This window comes from Sorex araneus, chromosome X (assembly GCF_027595985.1).
Source record: "Sorex araneus isolate mSorAra2 chromosome X, mSorAra2.pri, whole genome shotgun sequence".
In the NCBI taxonomy this organism is placed as follows: domain Eukaryota; kingdom Metazoa; phylum Chordata; class Mammalia; order Eulipotyphla; family Soricidae; genus Sorex; species Sorex araneus.
The window spans coordinates 368554674-368579450 of NC_073313.1; positions in this window are offsets into that span (position 1 = coordinate 368554674).

Genomic DNA, 24777 nt, shown 5'->3' on the forward strand with positions numbered 1-24777 from the left:
AATGAGATATCTCACATCAGTTAGAATGGCATGTATATATGTATACATATACACATACATAACTATATATGTACACACACTATGTATGTATGTATACACATGTGTCTCACATTAATTAGAATGCATATATGTATACATATACACATTTATAGACATATGCATGTCTATATACATGTATATATACATATTTATTCACATATACATATATATGTATGTAAATATATGTATCTCATATCAATTAGAATGGCATGTATATATATGTATACATGTGCTTATACATCTGTATCACTGTCATCTCGTTGTTCGTTGATTTACTCAAGCAGGCACCAGTAATATCTCTATTTCTCCCAGCCCTGAGATTTTAACAGCCTCTCCTTACTCATCTTTCCCAATGATAGGAGGCTCTTTAAGGGTCAGGGAAATGAGATCTATTGTTACTGTTTTAGGCATATTGAATATGCCACGGGTAGCTTGCCAGGCTCTGCCCATGGTAAGGGATATGGTGAAAAGTAATATACAGTTAAACATACTTAAGTTCATAGCAAAGACTTTTAAAATTCAAAGTGGTACATGCTGTATTATCTCCTCAGCCTTCCCACAGGTTAATTGTTAACCCGACCTCAATTTTGTTAACATTTCCCCTCTACGTATGTTGGGAGTTTTGTATTTGATCCTTGGATTTTTCCTTTCAACACTTACTACCTTAAGGAGGCAATCTAGGCTCATAAGTTCAAGCACTGATCATAGAGTTAGTTTTGAAAACTCACATTCAGAACCAACCTCTCCTTCTCCGATCTCAAGAAACTTCGCCCAGTGCTCTCAATCAATTGTCAGGTATCTCCATATGGATACACATATCCATCTCAGAAACAGCTTTTTTCATTTTTATTTTATTAAACGTTTTTGTTATTGGGCAGCACCCAGTAATGCTCAGGACTTAGTCATAGGTCTCTGCTTAGAGATGGCTCCTGGTGGTGACGAGGGACCATCTGTGGTGCTGGGGATTAAACCCAAGTTGGGCGTATGGACGGCAAATGCCTCAACCCCTGGACTATCTCTCTGACGTCTTTGAGATGGAACTACTCCATTTTCTTGCCTTGCCTTTAGTTTTGAACTTCCCATGTATTTCAAAATCTATATCCAAATTATCATTCATATGCCATATTTTTCTCTTTCAGTATTTTAAACATATTTTTTTCTTTTCATGTCCACATTTTTCATTTCCAGCTTTTTCTTTTTTTGTATCTCCAAAGTTTTGCATGGTAACAGGAACGTTAACTGCTTTTAAGACTTTGCTCCTTCCAAACCATTCCTGAATGACAGTTATTCAGTTATACATACATATACATACACACATATACATATATGTAAATGACTAGAAACTGCGTTGGTGGGGATGGGGATGCAGTGAGGAAGAGTTAATAGGTGTGTCCCTTATTTATGACACTGGAAGTACTGTTTGATTCAACCTCTATGCAATACCAATATGGATATTTGTCAAAAAAGTAAAAACAAAACTCCTGTCTGACTCAGTGATACTGTTTTTTTTGCATTTATCACTCTTAGAGCAAAAACATTAATCTGTAAGGCTCTATACCATATACTTTTATTTTTATTGCAGCATCGGCAAAATAGCTAAGATATGAAAAAACCTAAATGTTCAACTAGGGCTACTTAGACCAAGAAGTTGTGAAGTTGTGGTGGGGGAGAGAGAGAGAGAGAGAGAGAGAGAGAGAGAGAGAGAGAGAGAGAGAGAGAGAGAGAGAGAAAGAGAGAGACAGAGACAGAGACAGAGACAGAGACAGAGAGAGACAGAGAGACAAAGAGAGACAGAGAGAAAGATAAAGGGAGGGAGGAAGGAGGGAGGGGGAGGGAAAGGGGAAAGGGAAGGAGGGAGAGGGAGAGGGAGAGGAAGAGGAGGGAGTGGAGTGGTGCATAAAGTGTTTTCCATGTATGTAGCTGATCAGGATTCCATCCTAGCACAGAATCTCATCTCCTAGCTCTGTCATGAGTTATCTTTTTATCCTTGAGTATAGAACCAAGAATAATTCCTGAGCACAGCTGGGTATAGCTCCAAAAAAAAAAAAGAGAAGGAAAATTGTGGCATATATTATACATAGCAGAGTACTATGCAGCTGTAAGAAAAGATGAAATCAAGCCATTCACTATTATGGGATAGATCTAGAAGAGATCATGTTTGGTGAGGTCAGTGAGGAGGAGAGGGTCAGATGCAGGATGACCTTTCTCATCTATGGTATCTAAGTATACATAGTATGAGACAACATATGGCCAAAAAAAACCAGAACTGCAGTTGGTCCACAGAACTGAGCTTAGTAGTGGGTGGTGGTAAGGGAAGGAGGGTGCATGGGAGGGGCGTTTAGGACTCTGATGTAAGAAACAGGGAAGCTGGTGGCAGGTGTGGTGTTGGAATGATGTATGTGTGGAAATAACGTTAACAGTATGGGAAGGCACGGCACCTCAATACAAATGTCCCCAGTGAACCTCTGGGGACACCTGTGCTGGGAAATTACACTGGTGGAGGGATGGGCTTTGGAACATTGTATGATTGCAACACAATCATGAATAGTTTTGCCATGCTCTACCTCACAGTGACTCATAAAAAATAAATGAGGAGGGAAAGTAAGAAATCAAGGAAATGAATAAAAATCCTGAACCAAAGAAAACCCTTGGCGTGCCACTGCAGGTCAATAGAGGAGAGGGGGGCGGGGGCAGAGGGTCCACAGACAGTGGGGAAGAGATCTGTAGAGGAGTCAGTCTGTACCTGTAACATGCATAACACTTTCAGCCAACACTAGCTCAATAATTCAACAACTAACAGTCACAGAAAGAAATTTTCTTACGGAAGGTATTTCCATGGAGCTATTGTTTTCAGAGGAATAAAATCACTGACACTGTGTGTGTGTGTGTGTGTGTGTGTGTTGTGTGTGCTCAGAATCTGATCTTCTTCTCCTCATCTCCTTGCTGTAGGCGCACACCAGGGATGCATATCAGGTGGAAATGAGCAATGGGCAGTTCTACATTAGTGTTCCAGAACTGACCAGAGCATCACCTTCTAGACTGTGACTCCGTTTCCGGGAAAGGTTTCATGAAAGATTATTTGAGCAAACATGGAAAGAGCACTCACATGTCTTTGCCTTCAAATGATGGAATTGCATACATAACTATCAATACACATAATCCTAGGATTAACCTCTACCTTTGAGATTAGCTTGCTCTTTGTGTCTCAACTTCACTTGCAAATCCAGAGGAGTTTAGAAAATGATTTTTAAATGGCATCCCCTGAGTTCATTATTAAATCCTCATTCTAATCCTGTAATAGGATTAATTAACTGAGGGATAATTTGGTTCTTAGGATTATAAAATAAATCCTGGGAAGTTCTTTTTAAATAAAAAAGAAACAACTAATAGGTGGAGATCTATGTATCTTAGGTAGAACTACTTTTCCTGACCGAGGTGAAGAGTTTTCTTTTTTAATTGGAAATGGAGAAGGCATAGGACAACACTGATAAAAGATTCTGCCTTCCTGGTTTTACAGCAGGAGTAGAAAGTGGAACCCCAGTTGAACTAGTTAATTTATTTGGTCACTTTTCATCTCTCCATAGAAAAAGTAGCCAATCAAACCAGATAATGAGGTGACTGGGGTTGGGAGGAAGCAGCAAATAAAAGGAAGCCATCCAGGATCTCTCTCTTCACAGATGCCCAGGCTCAGTGCGGAATCAGTCGAGCACCATGTGATAAAGTACCTTCGAGGGATGCTCACCCACTCTTATGTGGCAGTGGCTGGAAAGTTAAGGAAAAGCTGGATGGGATTATAGAGAACTGGTGACATGCAGTCTAAGAGAGGCCCGTGACAGAAAAGCATACACTGGTAGAGAACAGAGAATGGCACAGGAAGAAGACCCAGGCAGCGTGTACTGCGGGCTAGCACTTGGCAAGACTTAGAAAGTGGTCCATGGGGCCTGTGCAGCCAAGCACAGGAGGAGTGAAGTGATGTATGGGTAAAAGGAGAGGCCGGGGCACTTGGGGAGGGACTCAGGCCCATCTAAGATTTCTTAACCTTCTGAGTTTTGAATGCAAATCTTTCATAAGATTCTCAAGATTCCACCAGCTCAGAAAAATCCACTTTTGTAGTAACAGTGGGAAAAGCTTCAGATAATATTAAAATATATAAACCAAATAGACTGGTTTGGATTTGATTTTTTTTATTTGAGTTCTGCTGTTGATTTATAAAAGCAGTGACTGTTTGTTGGAAAATAGTTAAACATTAGTATTTATTGTTATTTTGTTTTGGAGGTTCCAGTGTTACAGGGGTGACTGTCATGCCGATAATTGAACCCAGGACTTCACATATGCAAGGTGAGAGCTCTGTCCCTGAGATCTATATGCAAGCCCCAAAGAGCTAAACATATTCTAATAGACAAAATAAAAAAATCGGTCTATGTAACTAACATAAATGGTAGACTGGATAACTTTGTATGTAACAATATATTGCAAACATTTTTTTTATGTCGGGAATGATTTGTTTCATTTGTATAAAGAGGCATATAATATTCCATCAAATCAGTATGTTGGTATGTACCTATTACACAAAAACTAAAATGTAAGATTAAAAATGACTCAAAAATTTGAGTATTTGTAAATACTCAAGATTCGAGTATTCAGTAATAAAGTTGTGTCCCGATTTCAAAGCCCGTGCTTTTAAATTTTAAAATTTTTCTACCAATCCTCCCACATTTTCATTCTTAATTAAGAAAAGATAAGCTTCATTAACTATAGACTTACTCTTTTGCATATTTTTAGTTTCCTTTTTTTTTGGATTCTCACAGTACCATTCTCTGCTGTAGGAACAGAACAGCTTCTGATGCTGATTGGAAGCAAAGGCCACTCCTACTAATGCTATTTTTGAGATTGTCTGTTCCCCAAACACTTGCTGATTCTTGGAATTATTGCCCTTGTTAATTTTGACAAGTTGGGAGATCTTAATTAATGTAATTTTAGTCTCTTTTCAAAAGCATAGTGCTTTATTTATGGTTCTTTCACAAAAAGAGAAGGGATTAGAAAATACTTTTTTATTCTTTTTTTTTTTTGGACACATCTTGTGGTTGTTATTTTCAGTTCGGTGCTCTGGGGTCACCACCGATGTGTTCAGAAGACCCTAGGGCACTGAGATTTGAATACAGGCCTCCTGAATGCAATCGAGGTGTGTGGAGATACCCCTTTGTAACCCACTCCAGGACCACTTTATTCTTAATAAATCATAACAGTTCTTCATTTCTTTTTTTTCTTTTTTGGCTACATCTGGCAATGCACAGGGGTTACTCCTGGTTTTGCACTCAGAAATTACTCCTTGCAGCTCTCAGGGGACCATATGGGATGCTGGGAATCGAACCCAGGTAACAGGTAGGCTGCGTGCAAGGCAAACACCCTATCCGCTGTGCTATTGCTTGAGCCCCTATAGTAGTTCTTTCTAAGGAAAAGTCACAACCTTTTATAATACATTTTTCAAATAAAGATCATTCTTTTCCCTTACAATTTTTGTTACTTTTTAACTTAAATTTAAGTAAAAAATAAACCTATCTGTGACATGCTTAACCAGTTTCCCACCATGGGATCCTATGTAGAAGACTCTAAGCCCCAAATCATTTGGTACTGTCCACTTATTCAATATTCCCCTCATCTCAGGTCAGTAACAATGCTGGGTCTCATTCCCCTGACCCTGAAAAAGCCTCCGATGCGGCACCGTTGGGAAGGACGAGTAATGAGAGGGCTAGGACGAATGGAGATGTTACTGAGACTGCTTGAGAAATGGGATGATGATGATGATGATGATGATGATGATGATGATGATAAAATTTTACCCATAAGAAATCTGTAATTAACTTTTTGTGTGCATTGTGGATGTTCCTTCATATCCAGCAGAGACCAAATTGTCACAAAATTTAATGAAGAAATTATGCATCATTTCTAAATGTGTCTTTATTTTCTCATTTTCATTTATGTATCAATTTTATTTTTTTATTATATATTCCATTTTAAGATTCTTTAGCTACATTAAACTATAGAAAATAAATCAGTAATTACAAGGATTTCGTCTGAGTTTATGTAATTTAATTGCTAAAACTAAAACATAAGTCTACAGTTCACACTTTTTCTATAAAATATAAAATATCTGTGGTCATTTCTTTGACTCAGTATCACAGCTCCCTTCTTGTTTGCTTAAAGGAAATTCTTTTCAGAACGCTGTATTGGTGTTACACTCCAGTTCTCAAATCTCTTTTTGATCTCTTTTCCTCAGAGAGGAAAATTAATTTGAATATGCCAGAATTTTCTGAACTGTGTTTCATTGAATACTGTTGCTCAATGAGATGACAACAGATGTTTCAAAGATTGGAGTTGGGGAAGATATTACTGTCAAATGAATTTGGGGAAAATCTTAGAATGTTCCATTTTGTGTTGTATTTGACCCACTTTAGAGTTTCCATGACTCTTAGTTAAATTTAGGCTATGATAACAAATATATTTGCAACATTTATTACACGAATTTGTGTTCATATACAGATATTTTTAAGTAACAAATATTCACCGCAACAATAATTGAGTGATTTGAAAAATTCTAGGCCATGGAATTCTAGACCCTCTTCCAGAAAAGGGTTGGAAAATTTCCTATTTAAAATGAGTAAACCTGCGGATACTGGTGAAAAGAATTGACCCTGGTAGTGGGACAGGCGTTGATATGAAAAGGTGTTGATATGAAAATATGAAAAGTTTAAAAATATGAATAAGACTTTTTATAATTGCATCACCAGGATGTTTATAAATTGGGATCTGTATATTGGACCTAGCCTCTCTCCTCTCCAGTCATTCGTTTATTCACTAATATACAATTGGTTCCCACTATATTTTAAGAATGCTTAAGTGGGGGTGGAGGGGCTGGGTGGGGAGGTTGGAGGGCGGGGTCAGAGGCATGATGGGAAACAAATGTGTAAAATGCAAAGTCCATTAGATTGTGTGTTGGTGGATAGAATATAATATGGAGAAGAGGGGTTCTCAGTAAATCTGTGTGTGTGACAGAGTGTGGGTAGGGGGAGGGAGGGAAGAATGGAGGGACTGAAAGAAGAATAGGATAGTGACTTGTAGAGTTTCATTTTAACTGAAGGGACAGAAATGGTTGCTAAGATGTGACTTTCACTGCCTCTGATGAGAGACTAAACTAAATTTCGGACATCTGGGATGAACATAAGCATGAAGACTTTCAGGTCAAAATGACATTGAGATCATTGGTGCTTTGTCAAAGCAAATGGGTGACTCAAAGATTTCTCCTTTCAATGTGAAAAAAGTTACTTTTAACCTGGACGACATTTGTTTCATGAGAAATGTGTCCATGACAGCTGTGGCAAAGACCTACTGCTGACTCAGTGACTATCCTCAATGGCCATTCCTTGTCCATCAGAGGGAGATGTTTCATGGCACAGTGCCTATCTCAGAGGGCCTAGGCGACACTGAGTTGAGTGTGTCCTGAAGCTCTGTGATAAATCCACAGTCACATCCAGGACCTGCAAGGAAACTCTCATTTCTTATTGGGATTTATTTTATTATTTCTTTTTTTTATTGAATTACCATGTGGAAAATTACAATGCTTTCAAGTTTAAGTCTCAGTTATACAATGCTGAAACAACCATCCCTTCACCAGTATCCCATATTCCACCACCAAAAAACCCCCAGTATACCTCTCATCCCTTCCCCACCTCCCCCTGCCTGTGTGACTGATAAATTTCACTTTACTTTCTCTTTACTTTGGTTACATTCAATATTTTAACAAAAAAATCACTATTATTTTTAGGAGTTCCCCACTAGAGTCAGACCTGCTGTGAAGAGATATTGAGATACGTCATATCTCACGTATAAGAGATACGTGGCGGCTATTGCAGCCGCGTGGTTTTGGATTTCTGTATTTTAGCAACTAAGTCCAGGGAAATTTCTTCCATAAATTGGATCATTGCAAGCTTGTATCTCTCATTAGTGGTCCTCATAATATGGCGGTCGCCACACCCTTCCCCCCCACCCCCCGCCCCACTGCAAGGAAAAGGTGAGAGAGAAAATCCTTTCCCCTCCTGGGCAGGCATGGGGCCGCGGCTTAGTTCTCAGTCTGGAGACATTCTGCAAGAAGCTGCCAGTACCAAAAGTAGTTTAGGTGGTCTCTGGAATTACGCTTGTGCAGCTGCGGAGAGGCCGCACATGTGCGGCCCCCGGGATCACATCTCGGCGGAGAGTTCTATTTTATTATTTCTTAAGGAAACAATTAAACAAAGCAATAGTCACCTATAACAATCACTTTGCTTATTGCTATAATGTTGTGGTGATTATTTCTAATGCTGGTCAGTTTGAGGCAAGGTAGTTGTCGTGACACTAGGGTTAGCACCAGGAATATAACCGAGGCCAGGGATTGAGACTGTATGTATCCCTCAAACTGGGAGATTCAAGGGGTCAAAATGCCTGTTATTTATCACTGTTCTGTCTCACTTATTACCTTTCTATGGCTCCTAACTTATCATCTTAGAATCCGTTAGTGACATGGTATCACTTGTCACTTGTATCACTTGTCATCCTGTTACTTATTGATTTTCTTGAACAGGCACCAGTAATGTCTCCATTCATCCCTGTCACTTGCTAGTGTAGCCCAATGGTGTCTGCTTTTTCCAGGAACACGAAGAGCATCAAACCATTCATTCAGGGTCTTGGCGAAGAAGTCTGACTATCTAATAGGCAGGTAGTCAGATGTTCTTTTGATGTCTTGTGGAATCCAATCTGTAACAGCTCTAGTCCACTGGTCATCTCCAAATTGCATTGCATGTCCTGACCATCTGATTTTTGATGCCTTGGCAAACAAGGCAGCATCCCTTATCCTTGATTATTGACAGAGGTCGGAACTCCAGATTCCTTCTCTCACTTGAGTGAAACATGATACTCCAAGCAAAGCTCTTTCAATTCCTCTTTGGGAGACTGGAATAGTGTTCTCATCCTGTTTTCATAGGGCACAGGTCTCTGAGGCGTATATTACTACAGGAAAAATGGTAGTGTTGAAAAGATGTACCCAGAGCTGAAGGTTCTTCGTCCTCTTAACAACTTCTTCAACGCTCTTGAAGGTGTTCCACTCCTCTCTCTTCCTCCTGCGCAGTTCTGGCAAAAGTCATTTGTCATTTTGAGTTCTTGACCCAGGTACACATAACTGCTGCATTCCGAGATGTTCATTCCACTGAGAGCAAATGGAACACCAGGAACTGGACCTTTTCTCATGAACATTGTCTTTGTGAGATTCAGCTGCACTTCGACCTTTCCACACTCATGGTTGAAGTCGGCCAGCATTCGTGCCTTTTGGCTAATGTTTGGTGTTACTGGAATGATGTCATCAGCGAAGCGGAGGTGGTGTTGTTGCCAACCATCTATCTTCACTCCATAGTGCCATAGTTAGGAAAGAAAAAAATCCTCTTCTGTGTACTTGAAACTTAAAATTTGAAGTGTGTGTGTGTGTGTGTGTGTGTGTGTGTGTGTGTGTGTGTGTGTGTTGTGCATGAAAGGGACTTCTGAATAGAACTTCTGGAATTAAGAGCTAAGCAGTTTCTTTATCATTTAGAAGAAGTACTAAAGAACTTAATGGGAAAGACAAATCTAATGTTAAATTAGTTAATCTTTCTTTAATATGCAATTCTTTCTCTCACACCCTCAAGGAACTATTTTCTTTAACAGTTTCCTTTAGGGTAATTTGCATATCAATAAATGGACATCTGAAATGCACAGTTTGCTGGGTCTTGTCAATTACTTATACCCTTGAGGCCACCACCTTCCAAGGAGAGGTCATCTCCATGGCCCCCAGCAGATGTAGACCTCTTATGGTCCAAGGCATATCATTCTTCCTTCTGCTCTTTGCCAGAAGTATCCCCTGATTTGCTTTCTCTTATGGCAGCCAAATTTTATCTTAAAGGAATCAATTCACTGTGAATATACATTTTTGTTTTTTGCTTGCTTTTTTCACTTAGCCTACTATTTTTGCAATTTATCCATAGTATCAGTGGGTTCATTCCCTTTCATTTGTAAGTTCTATTTATCCTCTTAATAAATAATATTTCCTTGATTCACCACTTGAGACTCATCAATTTTGCCTTTTTTTGACTATTACAAATAATACTGCCATGAATACTATTAACTCATTGTTCCTCCAAAGAACAAATCAACCGGATGCACATAAAGCATTTAAAAGTCACAAATGGAAACACTTTTTTATATCACAGGGCTCTCATACTGCTGTTAACCCAAGTTAGAAAATTTCTCATCTCTACATGGCAGGGCAAACCTTTCATGTGGAATTCACGATAATGCTTGCAATGGCAATTCTTCACTGAGTAACACTTGAAATTTCATACCATATAAGGACGGGGAAGAACTCAAATGTTCCCACCAAAAGTAAGAAAAAAATAATGTAATAGAAGACAATGAATAATGAGGTAGAAGACTATGAATCACAATAATTTGAGAGAAAAATATGATACACATGAAACCCTTAATATACAAACAGTAGAAGTCTTCAGGAAAACATGAAGATGAAAAATTTCCAATAGATAGAGATGAGCCCCTCCAAATCAATAATCATGCTGATAATGATTATAACAATACCATCTATCAACAAAATGGAGTGATGACTTGAGAAAAATCTGACGCTAGGCTATGCTATCCTTAACCCACTGGAATCATTCCCAAGGAATATTAGGTAAATTACAGTTCATCAGATGGACCTCATCATTCTCATAGAAGTTTTTATGAGAAGCTATAAATTTCAAAGAAATCAGTCGAAGATTCCTTAAAGTACATGTTATGAAATTGAACTTTGCTGGGAGGTGCAATTCATTGCAGGTTATGGTACAGCAATAATTCATTTTATATAGCATGCTTTGTTCTTTACGTTTATCCTCTCAGTGATTGTCTTGCTATAATAAGGGGAAAAGCACCAAAGGAAACATAAATTTTCTTCAGTGGAATATATGCAGAAATTAATTGCAGTTGCTAAAGTCAAACAGAATAAAACACAGCCAAACAAGAGGCTCCTCTAGGGTTCACCAGCAGGACATGAGGCACCATTTACGGATGCATGGACCACGGAAATTCCCAGGTCAAGTAAGGGTTAGTCCCACCTGGAAACCTCCTTTCAACAGCTTTTGATAGATATTTCTTTCTGTCCTCGTTGTCTGAAGACTTGTAGCCACCACAGTGCAGCTCCATGAAAGCAGGAATCGGCTCCACTTGCCTTGTTTCCTCCTGTCTTCTCTGTACCCAGAGGGATCGAAGGGATGGAAAGCAGTTGGCGTTGATGGGTGTTATTTGTGAAATATCCACTTTGGGTTCATGTTATAGTTGAATTACACCATGGTCCAGATTTCCTTGTCATTGAAGCAACCGTAGAGAGTGGATTTATAGATGCTTTATATTTGCCCAATAATTAAACATGAAATGTGCACGCTTCAACTACTCCCAAGAGTTCACCAACACACGGAATGATCCTTCTACTCACCTTCAAGGAGTGTTTCTCCAAGAAAAGTCTGGTTCTATTTTAAATGTCTTGGTGTTCCTAGTTTTCTCTCTCTTTTTTGACTTTATTCCTCAGTCTGATGCAAAGAACTTTATATTCATTATTGCTGTCATCCTATAAACGAAGGAACTAGCATTGCTGTTTTCTTGCATGCTTATTCTCAACAAGAGGCAGTAGTGTATGTTATTTGTTTTATTTTTCAGAAAAGCCTTTCTATGACAGAGCTATGGTAAATAGTCAGTGGATGAATGTATGGGTGGGTAAATGTGCAGAAGGATTATTTTAAGATTTAAAAGATGATTGCTTTTGAAGTGTTTAATGATATACTCTTACTTATCAGTAGAAAGACACTGCAAGCTGTGTCCATAATAGGATAAAAAAGGAACTATGAAAAATTCACTGGGAATTATTTTAAAAATGCAAAAGAATAGGGCAGCCTTAGGAACTCAAAAAAGGGAAGTTCCCAATAGTCAAAAAAATCTTTAAAAGGGGTAAAAAACAGGGGCTGGAGGAATAGCACAGAGGGTAGGGCATTTGCCTTGCATGTGGCCTACCCAGGTTCGATTCCCAGCATCCCATATGGTCCCCTGAGCACCGCCAGGAGTCATTCCTCAGTGCAGAGCCAGGAGTAACCCCTGGGCATCGCTGGGTGTGACCCAAAAAGCAAAAATAAAAAAAATAAATAAATAAAGGGAAAAACACAGGCATACACATAATCTAGAATTTCATTAAATTCTAAGGTCTTTAGGTTTAGGCATGTAAATATGTAGATCATAAACTCTATAAGAAATGAAAAATTTAATCAAATGACAAAATTGGGTGAGAGTTGAGATGAAAGCAGAGTAGGGAAGCCGCAGGATTGGGCTGTTTGAAGCATTGTGAGGTTCAAGTACTGCAGAAAGCTCAGCAGGGTTGTCAGGCTTTAAGACAAATCTCCCAGGAGGCTGGTAGCTCTGACTCGGATGCTCAAGATGTTCTGTGACCTCAACCTCAATTAACAGAAAATTTTTCTCCTGAGAGGATGCACATTCCAACCCTAAGGTGTTTAGAATTAATTAGAGATGATTAATAAAGTGAAAATCTGAGCATTAATATTTTACTTTTGAAAGATGTACGATCAATATTTGTCATTTTGTCTACTTAAAGATTTCATGAGAATTTGATATATGAGGGTGGTAATCTTATAAGTTTAATTTTAAAAGTATAAAATTGATTGAGTAAAAACTCATAATTTTAATCTTACTAAGTTGAAATCTTAATAAATGTGTGCCATTTTGGAATATTTAAGAATTTTATATTCACAATACTTATATAGTTAATTTATGTGAATCATTTAGTGCTACAACCCAGAAGATTTTGTTTGCTATTTCAGACAATTAAAGTACTTTAAAATAGGAATTCACTTAATTGAATTTACTAATATACTTGAAATATCTTAGGGTATGCAAAAAATTGTTTAAAAATCCACACATTATTCAAGGCCCCTTGAAAGGAATTATTTAATGTTGTTGGGTTTATAAATAGAAGTATATCTGTATGCTAAACTTGGAAATTTTAGCATAGCAGTGGGGTATGCTAAATTTGTAACTGCAATAAACCCCAAATTAATTTTAAATCTATAGCTTCTAAAGATCCTTTCAAGGGCACACAAATCCCTCATACTAACATAAATGCTTCTTGGGACAATCTGACTCCCTTTTATTATAGTGGTGCTTAAAATAATTTTCATTCTAATTACTACATGCTCATTTAATGTAAATTGAGTAAGAATCATGTGGGTAAATTTGGCTTCCTCAACAGTTGCAAATGTAGACATTATTTTTTCAAATGCTGAGTCAAGAAAAGCAGAATATAAGAGCCAAGTGGAAGTTTGCCAAGAAAGCAAAACTCTTTTGTGATACGTAAATTAACCCCCTGACTTAATATACTAATAGAAGAACTCATCCAGTTTTGGAAAAGAGAGTCTAGAATGGCCAAGGTGGAACATGAGGGTGAATTAAAATTGCTTAGAGAACATATGTGATATGCTGGTCTATGATATAAACATAAAAACCTAGCTGCTATTTGTCTACTTGAAGGCTTCAAGAAGAGCTCTATTTACTCACCACTGTTAGGTTTTTGTTTTCTTTTTTGTGGCTTTTTTTGGGTCACACCTGGCGATGCATAGGAGTTACTCCTGGCTCTGCACTCAGGAATTACTCCTGGTGGTGCTCAGGGGACGCTGGGAATAGAAGCCGGGTAGGCCACGTGCAAGGCAAATGCTCTACCCGCTGTGCTATCACTCTAGCACCAAAATTTTGTATTTTTTTTAAAGTTCATTTTGATTTACTTATCGTTCTTTGCTTTTTGGCTACACCCAGCAATACTAATGGCTTAATCCTGGTTCTACATTCAGGGATCACTGCTGGCAAGACTCGGAGAACCATATGGAGTGCTGGAGATAGAACCTGGGTCAGTCATGTGCAGGGCGAGCACCATATCCATTTTTTTACCTCTCTAGCCCCTCATGTGATATTCTGAGGAGGAGTACTGATGTAATTAGGAGCAGTCTAGAGCCTGTTCTACATCAGCCTGTCTAGTCCATGCTATTTAGATCCAGGCTGATGATTGTAGATGCTAGGCTCTGTCATAGCAAAGGACAATTTGCAGTTTGTAAAAATCCAGTAAAAGGTAGATAGGTTAAGTATCCTGAATACAAGTTATAGCATTCACCAAGATCAGTGAGAAAAAATAATCAACTAATGAGAAAATGGCTAAAGAGATAAGAACTAAGAGCTTAAGAATGATTTTAACAGAAGGAAAGGAGTTGAGGTAAGATATCTCAATGGATAGCACTATTTTGTCACTAATTTTAAAAAGATGACTAATTTGTCTCTGAGGTCATCAAAAAGGGAATGGAAGACCAAGATTCAGGAAAGAATCACACTACAATAAACTTAATCACTGTATTACTGTCATCCCGTTGCTCATCGATTTGCTCGAGTGGGCACCAGTAATGTCTCCCTTTTGAGACTTGTTACTGTTTTTGGCATATCGAATACACCACAGGTAGCTTGCCAAGCTCTGCCATGCTGGCGGGATACTCTCAGTAACTTGCTGGGCCCTCTGAGAGGGACGGAGGAATCAAATCTGGGTCGGCCACATGCAAGGCAAACACCCTACCCGCTATGCTATCACTTTAGTCCAGTAAGATTAATGTACACACTAATGATTTATCTCATTCTTCCTAAAAGGTTCTAGGACACATAACATTGAAAAATGAATAACTAGACCTCTTGAATACAGACTCTAAGTTTATTCTGATACTCAAAGATCTATCACAGATTTTCTGATTGATTAGCCACAGATTAATCAAATCATACACATAGGGTCAAGCTCTCTTCCCTAAGATCATTAGGATGTGTGAACACATTTAATGGCCATTTCTCTGATTGTTCCAAAGTACAATTGAAGTATAATCAGGAATGTTAAAAATCCTTCACATTGGTCCCTTGATGTAAGAGTCTAGAATCCCCCATAAATAAGGTCTAGGCTACACTTCTACTGAGGCTGCGTCAATGTACCTCTTTCTTATTTCTTTGAAAAGTATTTACTTCCTGACAGGCACTTCCTCATGAAATCACATGAATATCAATCTATGACTTTGGGGAGCCTGTATAATATATCATGTTGGCCCTATGCTTTAAACTGGGCAAGTACTATGGATTGTGGTAACTTAATTATGTCATTAGAAATGTGAATTATATATTCATCAGTTATTTATTCTATAGAAAATTGCATTTATCATGTTTAATGTACATATTAAAAATAGTCCAGATAAAATTGTGAAAGTAAATAATTGTTTGACAGCTATGTCTAAGGTTTTAATATTTTTATATAAAAATAATATATACTTAATTTATTTATTTAAAAATATATTTTTGTGTTCTTAGTTTGGAAAATAGGTAAAATATAATATACCAACTTACACATTGGATATCACAAAGATAGATTATCAGGTAACATTTTAAGCATTGAATTAAGGTTTCTTGATTGCAATAAGATCTTCTTAAGGGTTCACATTCTCCTTACCTTAGTGTACATAAAGAAGAACTGTGGTTAATTCTTGATAATTTTAGTGAAATTATGCGCACCATATATTTCTAATTTATTTTTGAAGCTATTATTTTCCTGCATTCCTGATCTATAGTAATGGGCTAAATGAATAATGAACATTATTATTCAAAAGAATTCACATATGGGGATGCACTGAAGAAAATCCACTTTTCATTATAAAAATTTCATTTATGAGCAACTTTAACTCTCATTTCAAACATGTGAAGTTACACATGGATCCAAAGCAGAAAGAACTTTCCAGCCATCTTGTTTTCTGTGCATTTTATTAATCTAGCTTTTCATATTAGAAATGCATATATACAAAAATTTCTAGTGAAAATAGACACTAATAAAGATTTAAAATTGTCTTCTTAATCTATCCTCCACTTCTCTTTCACAGAAATGAAGCTGTCTATAATTAGTTGTCACATAAACAACCAGACTACAAGTGGTCAGAAGTAAAATGTTGGGCTATTAATTTATGTCCTAAAAATAAAGGGCTTATGTTACTCCCACCCTACAAATATCTTATTGGTTGTAATGTGAAGGTAGTGACATACTTCCTGAATTATAATTCAAGAATGACATCCAGGGAAAGGCAGAGCAACAGGGTCCATCATTAACCTTACACAGTCAAGCATTTACATCTGTCATCTGAGAATGAAATACTTCTTTCCTATTTAAATCATTATTTGGGGATTGCGTTTCCATGCAAGTGGAATTTATGCTCTCACTATAATATGCAACTTTTTAGGGTTGATGCATACTCTTCAAATTAAAAAAAGTTCATGCTTCTTATGATAATCAATATTCCTCTCCCTAGCATGTTCCTTGATCAACAGTGATGTGAAGGAAAAGTGAGTGGATATAGTGACTTAGTCAATATAAAATTTTTTTTTCTGAAGAATATTGACAGGTTCACTTACTTTGTATGTTAGTGAATGACATTGGCACCACAGTTGTGTATTTTATATCTTTGCTGTCTTAAACACACACACACATACACATATGCACACACACAGAGTTATATCAACACAGGATGAGGTCTGTCTCTCTGGGATATAGCTGTGCTAGAAATTTTAGCAAATTTCCTCTGTTTTTTGGAAAATTTTTATAAAACCCTCCATAAACATAATTAAGAGAAAATAGTTAATATAGATGTTATTCTCTTTGATAACTATAATTTCTTTCAACATAATGGGCTATCTTCTATTTTACATGAACTTGATCCAAATAGCTTGATCTCTTTAGTTTAAAATTAAAGACTGATGCATTGAAGAAAAAAATTACTGGTATTTTTGATACCAGTATTGAGTGATAAAGTTAACTAACTGTATTTGGTTGTCATGGAAACTGAAATGTTAAAATGATGATGAAGTGATTGCCAAAACACACACACACACACACACACACACACACACACACATACCAAAAAGCAAACAAAAACCTCTACTTGCATGTAGTTGTTATGGTAACTACTCATTTTGACAAGTATCTTTTTCTTTCACTTTAACCATCTGAAATACTAGCTTCACAAATTATTTCTGTGACACATTTTGCATAAAATAATTTTCATACTAAAGGGTAGACATATTAATTTGGAAATGCCTTACATCTATGGATCTAACACAGCATATGTGTGTAATTATTAGTTTATGTTAAAGGTAAGATGTTTTAGAATAAAAATAACTAAAGAGACTTTTCCAGACCAGTGGTTGGAGAAGTTGCTTCAGTTGGTAGAAGACGGGCAGGGGTTCAAGGAGGCTACTAACGGGGGGTGGGTGGTGGAGAGTAGTTGATCTGGTAGCTGGAGACAAAGAGGGAGAAATGGAATAGGACTTCAAAGTGCTAGAACTTGGATTGATTTTGAGGAGTTTTCTCATGTAGGTTAATAATGATGGCCTTTGGGATTAGTCTGCCCTCATTGTACCAGCGAGGAAACTGTCTCATAGGTGTTCAATAGCTTACCCCGTGTCACAGAAGAGTCAGTATAGGTGCAAGCTTGGAATCCAACTATTTATGTATCAAAAAGACTTGATTCAATTATTGTTGTGTTGAAAATGAGCCTGGTCTTTTGTTTGTTCTGTTTGTTGTTTTATGAGCCACACCCAGTGGTGCTCAGGGCTATTCTTCACTCTGTGTCTGTGTCCAGAGGACCAAATGTGGTGCTGGGGACTAAACTGGGGTCTGCAATAGGCAAGGCAAACATTTTACCCTCTTACCTGAGCCTGAACCTTTTATAGAACCAGAAAAATTTAAAAAATGTTTTAACACCCACCCACCCACACACACACACACACACACACACACACACACCACCCTGCCAAAGGTCACAGGGTACATAGGAACCAACAGATAGATCTCTCAGAGATGGAAGTGTGAACAATTTGTGTAATAATAAAGTAGTATATGATTATATGTCAAAGCATAAGGAAAGGTTCTCAAGGCCATACTTATATAAGTGATGGTACATAGGAACCAACAGATAGATCTCTCAGAGACGGAAGTGTGAACAATTTGTGTAATAATAAAGTAGTATATGATTATATGTCAAAGCATAAGGAAAGGTTCTCAAGGCCAAACTTATTGAAGTGATGGATTAATTAAATGCAGTAGGAGAAGAGCTACATTTTCTGTGTAGAAGAGTTCCAAATAATTTGAATGGAAAGTCTCCTCTCAACATGAAAGAGCCAGGCTCTTCTCCCCCCATGCGAGTTGTGCATATACTACTTTCTTCCTAGGAGGACAGTATATGAAAAGGAAAGAGAGCAACTTTCCAGTGGCTAGAAAGTGGCAAATGCTGAAAATCTGTCTTGGCCAGGGCAAGAGGTTAATCAGCAGAGATGTGTTCTGTTAGTAGCGTGGGCCTTTGATTTAATGTGACTCGTGACACTTCACTTCTGAAGTTTCTCATCTTTTCTCCCAAAGTCAAACCTTGGAGAAAACCAGACAAATACCAATTAGGATCACTCTGCAAAATATCTGACATTAAAAAAGGATACTAGATAAAATTAAGGGATGTTAAATAAAAGATTATAGGATGGAGTTTTGTTAATAATGATGTGCTGGTATTTTTTTTTTTTGAGCTGTGAGTAAAGGACTGAAATTGCATGTGAAATATAGTCTTAGCAAAGAAGGGTGAGGAGTATTTGGAGTGCTTCGTATTATTTGCATATTTGTTTGTAAATCTAAAACTATAAAACCAGTTCACTTTCATTTTACAAAATGTAGGTCTGTTTATAACTGCATTTCCTCTTGACATTTATTTTATCAGAATTTTACCTGGAAAATCATAGTTCTGCAGTGGGGAATGTGATTTATGTTTAGTCTCCAACCCAGATTTTTATCTCCTAGGGATTTTTTTTTATATCCTGTGCTTTAAAAAAGAAAAGTAATAGAATGAGGAATAGTGCATAAACTATAAAATGTTTCTTTCATCCATTTTCATTTCCTTACTGACTTTTGTCTCTGCCATCATGTGAAACTTTTCTGCTTCCTTAGATTTGATGTGTGCCAGGATTGCTCTGGATAAATTACAGAATGAAAACAAAGTTTTCCCAAAATAATTGAAAATGTTAATGTTGAGTGTGCCATTCTCAATCTGTCATAGACACCATTTGCCCCTTCTTGCAGTAACTTTTATTTTTTTTAAAAAAATTATTAGTGCTTTTTTAAGTATCTAAGTCTTTGCAGGTTTAGAATAACCATGTTTGGGACATACAATGCACAATTTTTCACATTCATATTTTAAGAAAGAAGGTTAAATGAGAAGAAAGCATCATAGATACAAAAGGATTGTCAGATTAAATACTAATGGTATTTTTGAATATCCTAACTCTTGAAATCAGGTGTTCTTGTCAAGTAATCCAGAGAGCAATAGTAATTAAAATTTGATAAGGTGTGAAGACATTTGGAACTGAGTGAACCTTTGGAAGCCTTTTGGGAGCTGTGTAGACCTTTGGTGACTTTGGTTGCCACTATGAAAATCATGCTCTTCTGTGTCTCTCGCAAGATCCTCAGACAAGCGGTTCTAGGAATCATCTAAGATAGCCTACAAATGTCCCCTTGCATTTATTTAATATCTTTACTATATTTTATAAGCCTTACAAACACTCAAGTGCTTAAGTTTTTTATCTCTCCAGTAAAATACCCCTTAAGACCGTGATATCTGTGATTGTCAGCACCAGGGTGAGCGGACTGAGTGACACTCTGTAGATTTTCCTCTGTGACTCAGAAACTGGTTCTGGTTCCTTGCCTGAACATGTTTGATCTGACTTTTGGAAAACATGATGGGAAGGCAAAGGACATAACAGATATGGAATAAAGCATTTCTAATCAAACACATATACCGAATTTTTCTTCAAATTATTGATGAAGAAAAGCTGCTTAGCAACAATCACATCATGTTTAGAATATGGTATGCCTCACTAGGAATGAAGACGCTTAGCCTCAGTGCCTGTAAGACACTGAGCAGTGCCTAGAAGCTCAAGAACATTACTTTGCCTCATGGCGGGTGAGGGTCATCTATTCTATGGTGCTCAGATGTGTTTTCTGTACAACATACCAGTGTAGCCCCGTTGACCTGAACATTGGAAAAAATGCCATGTAGGGTTAGTGCTACGGTAGCTGTACGAGCAGAGTCCTGTCACATGGAAGGGTATAGACAAGGAAAGTCCCAAATGGCTTCTACCACTTGGAAATAAAAACAAGGAATAGTCAAAATATAACCAAGAACAGACTAGCAAGCATCAAAAGTTGTGCCGAGTTGAGGGATATAACGTTGCCCATTGTGAACTTGGCCAACTGTACATTCAAAATTTATTCTGCATGTGTAGCAGAGTTCCACTGATTTTCCTTCCTTTGACCCAATTTTCAAATAAATAATCTGCTCTAGATATTTCTCTCAAATTTAAATTCCACCTTAGGCATTCTCTCCCCCTGCTATCTTGGACACCGTTGGAAAGGAATCAGAGAATTGCATAAGGTTTCGAGACATTTCTGAAAATCTGAGGCTAGAAAATGTGCTAGGATTAAGAGTTTGGGCAGGACAAATTAATTCTTTTAAGAGCTTAAGTGGAAAGTGAGAAAAGCAGAGGGGTCAAGTCCGAATCTTATGGTCACCAGTAAGGAGTGAGAAGAGCTTATAGAATGAACAGTGGAAGATGTGTTTGAGGGAGGAGAGGCAGAGGAAAGGCAGGGCCAGGAAACAGCTGGGCATCTTGGGAAAATTTCCATCTTGGGAAAATTTCCCATTAGCTACTACAGCTCTCTTTTCCCCGATTTCTTTCTGAGATTGCTTTTGAATAGAGTTTTGGCAGATTTTAAAAAATGCTTGAAAATCAATGGCCTAGAAAATCTTCTACCTCTCAATTCTGATTTAAACATTATTTCCTCTGAGAAATAAAAAATAAAAATAAAAACAGACAATAGTTCTACCATGACAGTACACAATCTAGCTTAAATATCACTTTTTTCAGTTGATTGAATTCTACTGTCTGTTTATAGTTTTATTTCAAAGTGCTTTTTGTTTGAAATTTCTTACTGATGAATTGGAAACTGTAATTAAGTGCATACTGGGAAAATGTATTACCTTTAGAATTGAAAAATAATTCTCCTTAGAATAATGTTAAAGTATAGATGGCAGTTTCATAAGCATCTATTTCCTTCTCTCCGATATTCTCAGGAACTTTGGTTATTTTTACATCTCAACTCATGTTCATGCTAAAACTATTTTTTGAAAGAGCTGATATTTTCTCTCTTGTTTTTCACTTCCACATGATAGAACAGGCCCTGGCTAGTGGAACTCAGACTAATGTTGACAAAATAATGTGTCTAATTTAATGTGTCTGTAGCTTCTCTCTTCAAATCTTGTGCATTTTTATCACAGACAGAAGAGTAAGTGAGCAGCCGTAATACTGTTGGTGTTATCTTTCTTCCTCTCTGGTACCCCTGTGGGATTTCTGTGTCTTTTTGGTACCAACAAGATGGATAGAAGAGGAATAAAGAAATCTCACTGAGCTATGAATTGGTACAAGGAGGGTAATAACTATTAGGAGGGGAGATATCTTTGAATTCATAGAACTCTGTTTCTCATAAAAATAAGAAACAAGAGCAGTTATAATTGTTATGGTGGGCATTTTTCTATATCTAAATCCCTCTGTTTCAAATTTGCTTGTATTTATTGCCTAGAAAAGGCTAGTTCACATTGGAAATAGCAATTTCTTAAAAAGAATGGCTCAGTAGTAAGAATACATAAGCCAAACTGTGATTTGAAATTCAGGGCCTATTTGGCATCAAGTGGGAATCCTTCACAAAGACTAACCTGAACCTACCTCCAGAGCGTCTGCTCTTGGAAGCAGGAGCCTGTCCTGTCTTTGAAAAATGACACCATTAGACCGTGTAGGGTCTTAGTTGTAGAGGGGCTGCAGTGCACGAACCCATCTCTTCGAGCAAGTGCCGAAAAGAACAGCCAACGCTGCTCTGGCTTAGTCCCAACATCTCTCCGCTCTTCAAAGCACTTGGAAACGGACTTCCTTCATGCAAATGTCAAATTATCTGCCACTAGAACTAAGCAAGATAAATACCCCTTTGAAACAGCGACTCATCAAACTGGCTCCTTTTTTTTTTGCTTTTCTGCTTCACGAAAGACGTTTTCTCAAAGGCTGCCTCCCTCCCAGGTATCTTTGTCTTTGTTTGCTGAGCTGCTCTAAATTTCTACATTTGCTTTGCAGTGACATAAATCGGTGTCCCAATTCACAGCGTGCCCGTCTCGCTAATTCATCTTCCTCCTCTTTCTTCTCTTCTACCATCTTGAAGAGCGCCTGAGAGCCAAAGTCTTCAAAGGGTTGTTAAGCCCCCAAGTGGAGGTGTGATTGCTAAGTGGGCAGGGTTCTGTCCACCTCTCGTTATAGAGTAGAGTAATTCTCACAGTAAAAGGTTCTCTCCTGTGAAGTTGAATCTTCTAAAACCAACATTTTTCTTTTTCTGCTCAGTTCTTCTTGATTCTTTCACTCTGACAGAGCAGGGGTGGAACTGTCTGTTGCTCTGAGGGAACCCACAACCCTCTTGGTTCTGTTTTTGATTTCTGCAGCTTCCCAACTTATCCCTGTCTTAGGGCTGCCGCAGGATATTCCATCCTTGTTAGAACTGACAGTCTTCTCTCTCTTCTACAGAGGTGTGGCTGTTCATCTAGAGGCACAGGACTTCTGGGGTCTGTGGGTATCTCTTGGCATCCCGGGTGATGCAGCTCAGATCAGAGACCATCTGCTCACTTGAAGTGGAAGAGGGCATGAAATGGGATGACAATTCTCCTGCCTTCCTTCACTGTCTCCAGGACACAACAGTACAGTGCTTAGGAAAAGGTGGATTTCTTGTACCCAGGAGAGGCAATGGCACGATTGTTCCTGGGGAGACTCATATTCACTGTTGGAACTGAAATGCATAGGACCAGAAGGAGAGCTCATGCTACCCTTAGAGAGAGGGTTGCCATAGGTGCGGGTGACATGGGCACTAGCAGAGTGCATCCTCATTTCTCATGGATGAAGTGGGCATAGACAATGCTCTCTCAGAAAAACTCCAAGGGGTTGAAGAAACAGTACAGTGGACAGGGCACTTCCCTTCCTTGCAGCCAACCTATGTCCAAGGCCTGGAAACACGTATGTTCTCCCAAGCTAGGAGTGATCCATAAGCACAGAACCAGGAGTTAGCCCTGAGCATTATCAGGTGTGGGTCAAATCTCCTCCCTCCAAAGAGTGAGAAATCAAATGGGTGAATAGAAAAGGATTTGTTTTATCAATCTATGCATATGAAGTAATGAATTTTATTATACTAACGGGCTGGGCATTGGATCATACCAGGTGGTGTTCAGGGGTGAGTCCTGTCACTGCTCACATGTCATTTCTGATTGTGGGAAGGGAACCATGTGCTCTGTCAAGAATTGAGCTGGAAAATAAATAAATAAAAAAAATTTCCTTGGGGAAAAAAAAAGAATTGAGCTGGGCTTGGTGCTGTCTCTCAGACCCCTTAGTGATACATATAAAGTCATGTGACTTGGAGGTTCATTTTGCACTGAAACTTTCTTAATGTCATTCACTTTCATCTCATGTTCATAGATGAACTTTCCTCTGACCTCCTCACAGCACCTTATTTTCCCATGAGGGAGAAGGCAGGTGCCGGCACACCATACTGCTGCTGTGTCCAGAGGGGCAACTAGTCCCTGTCAAGAAGAAATCATGGGGAGCAGTCTCAGGCCCTCTATAGAGAACTGAGAAAGGAAAACAATTTGTTTTACATGACACATCATTGGCATGGCTTCCCTGAGACACAACTTTATAATAAAGTGGATCCTAAGATTCATCCAAAATGCCTTAAAGAGAGAGCAAGAACCTATCCATGAAGCACATGAAAAATAGGTGACCACGTTCAAGTTGTCACATAAAATTTTGAGTGGCTTTCATGGCTCTGCTTTGGTTTGGTTCTATTAAATGAAACTGGGTTTTCCTCTTTCTGGACTATTTGAGACATGCACGCGGGGGTTTGCTCCCTCACCTCAGGAATCAGCATAACTCAAGTGGAAAGTTGTTAAGGATATGAAATGGAATGATTAAGGGAAAAGGGAGATGCCTCAAGTGCTGGGGAAAAGGCAGCTGGGATAGAAAAGGGATCTCTAAGTCAATGATGGTTGGAAGAATCATTCAGGATGGGAGATATGTGCTGAAAATAGATAAAGGACCAAACATGATAGCCTCTCAATATCTGTATTGCAAACCGTAATGCCCCAAAGTAGAGAGAGAGTATGGGAAAAGTTGTCTGCCATAGAGATAGGGGGAGGGTTGTGGAGGGATACTGGGGACATTGGTGGCAAAAAATGTGCACTGGTGGAGAAATGGGTGTTTGAACATTGTATGATGGAAACTCAAACATGAAAGCTTTGTAACTATATCTCACTGTGATTCAATTTAAAAAAAAGTCAAAGCTTTATATCAAATAGCTACTCTTATAGTCAACACTTGATGATTAGAGCGCCTAATTCCAGTAAAACAAAAATATATAATTAGGTGAGGGATAAAGAGGCTCTCAAAATA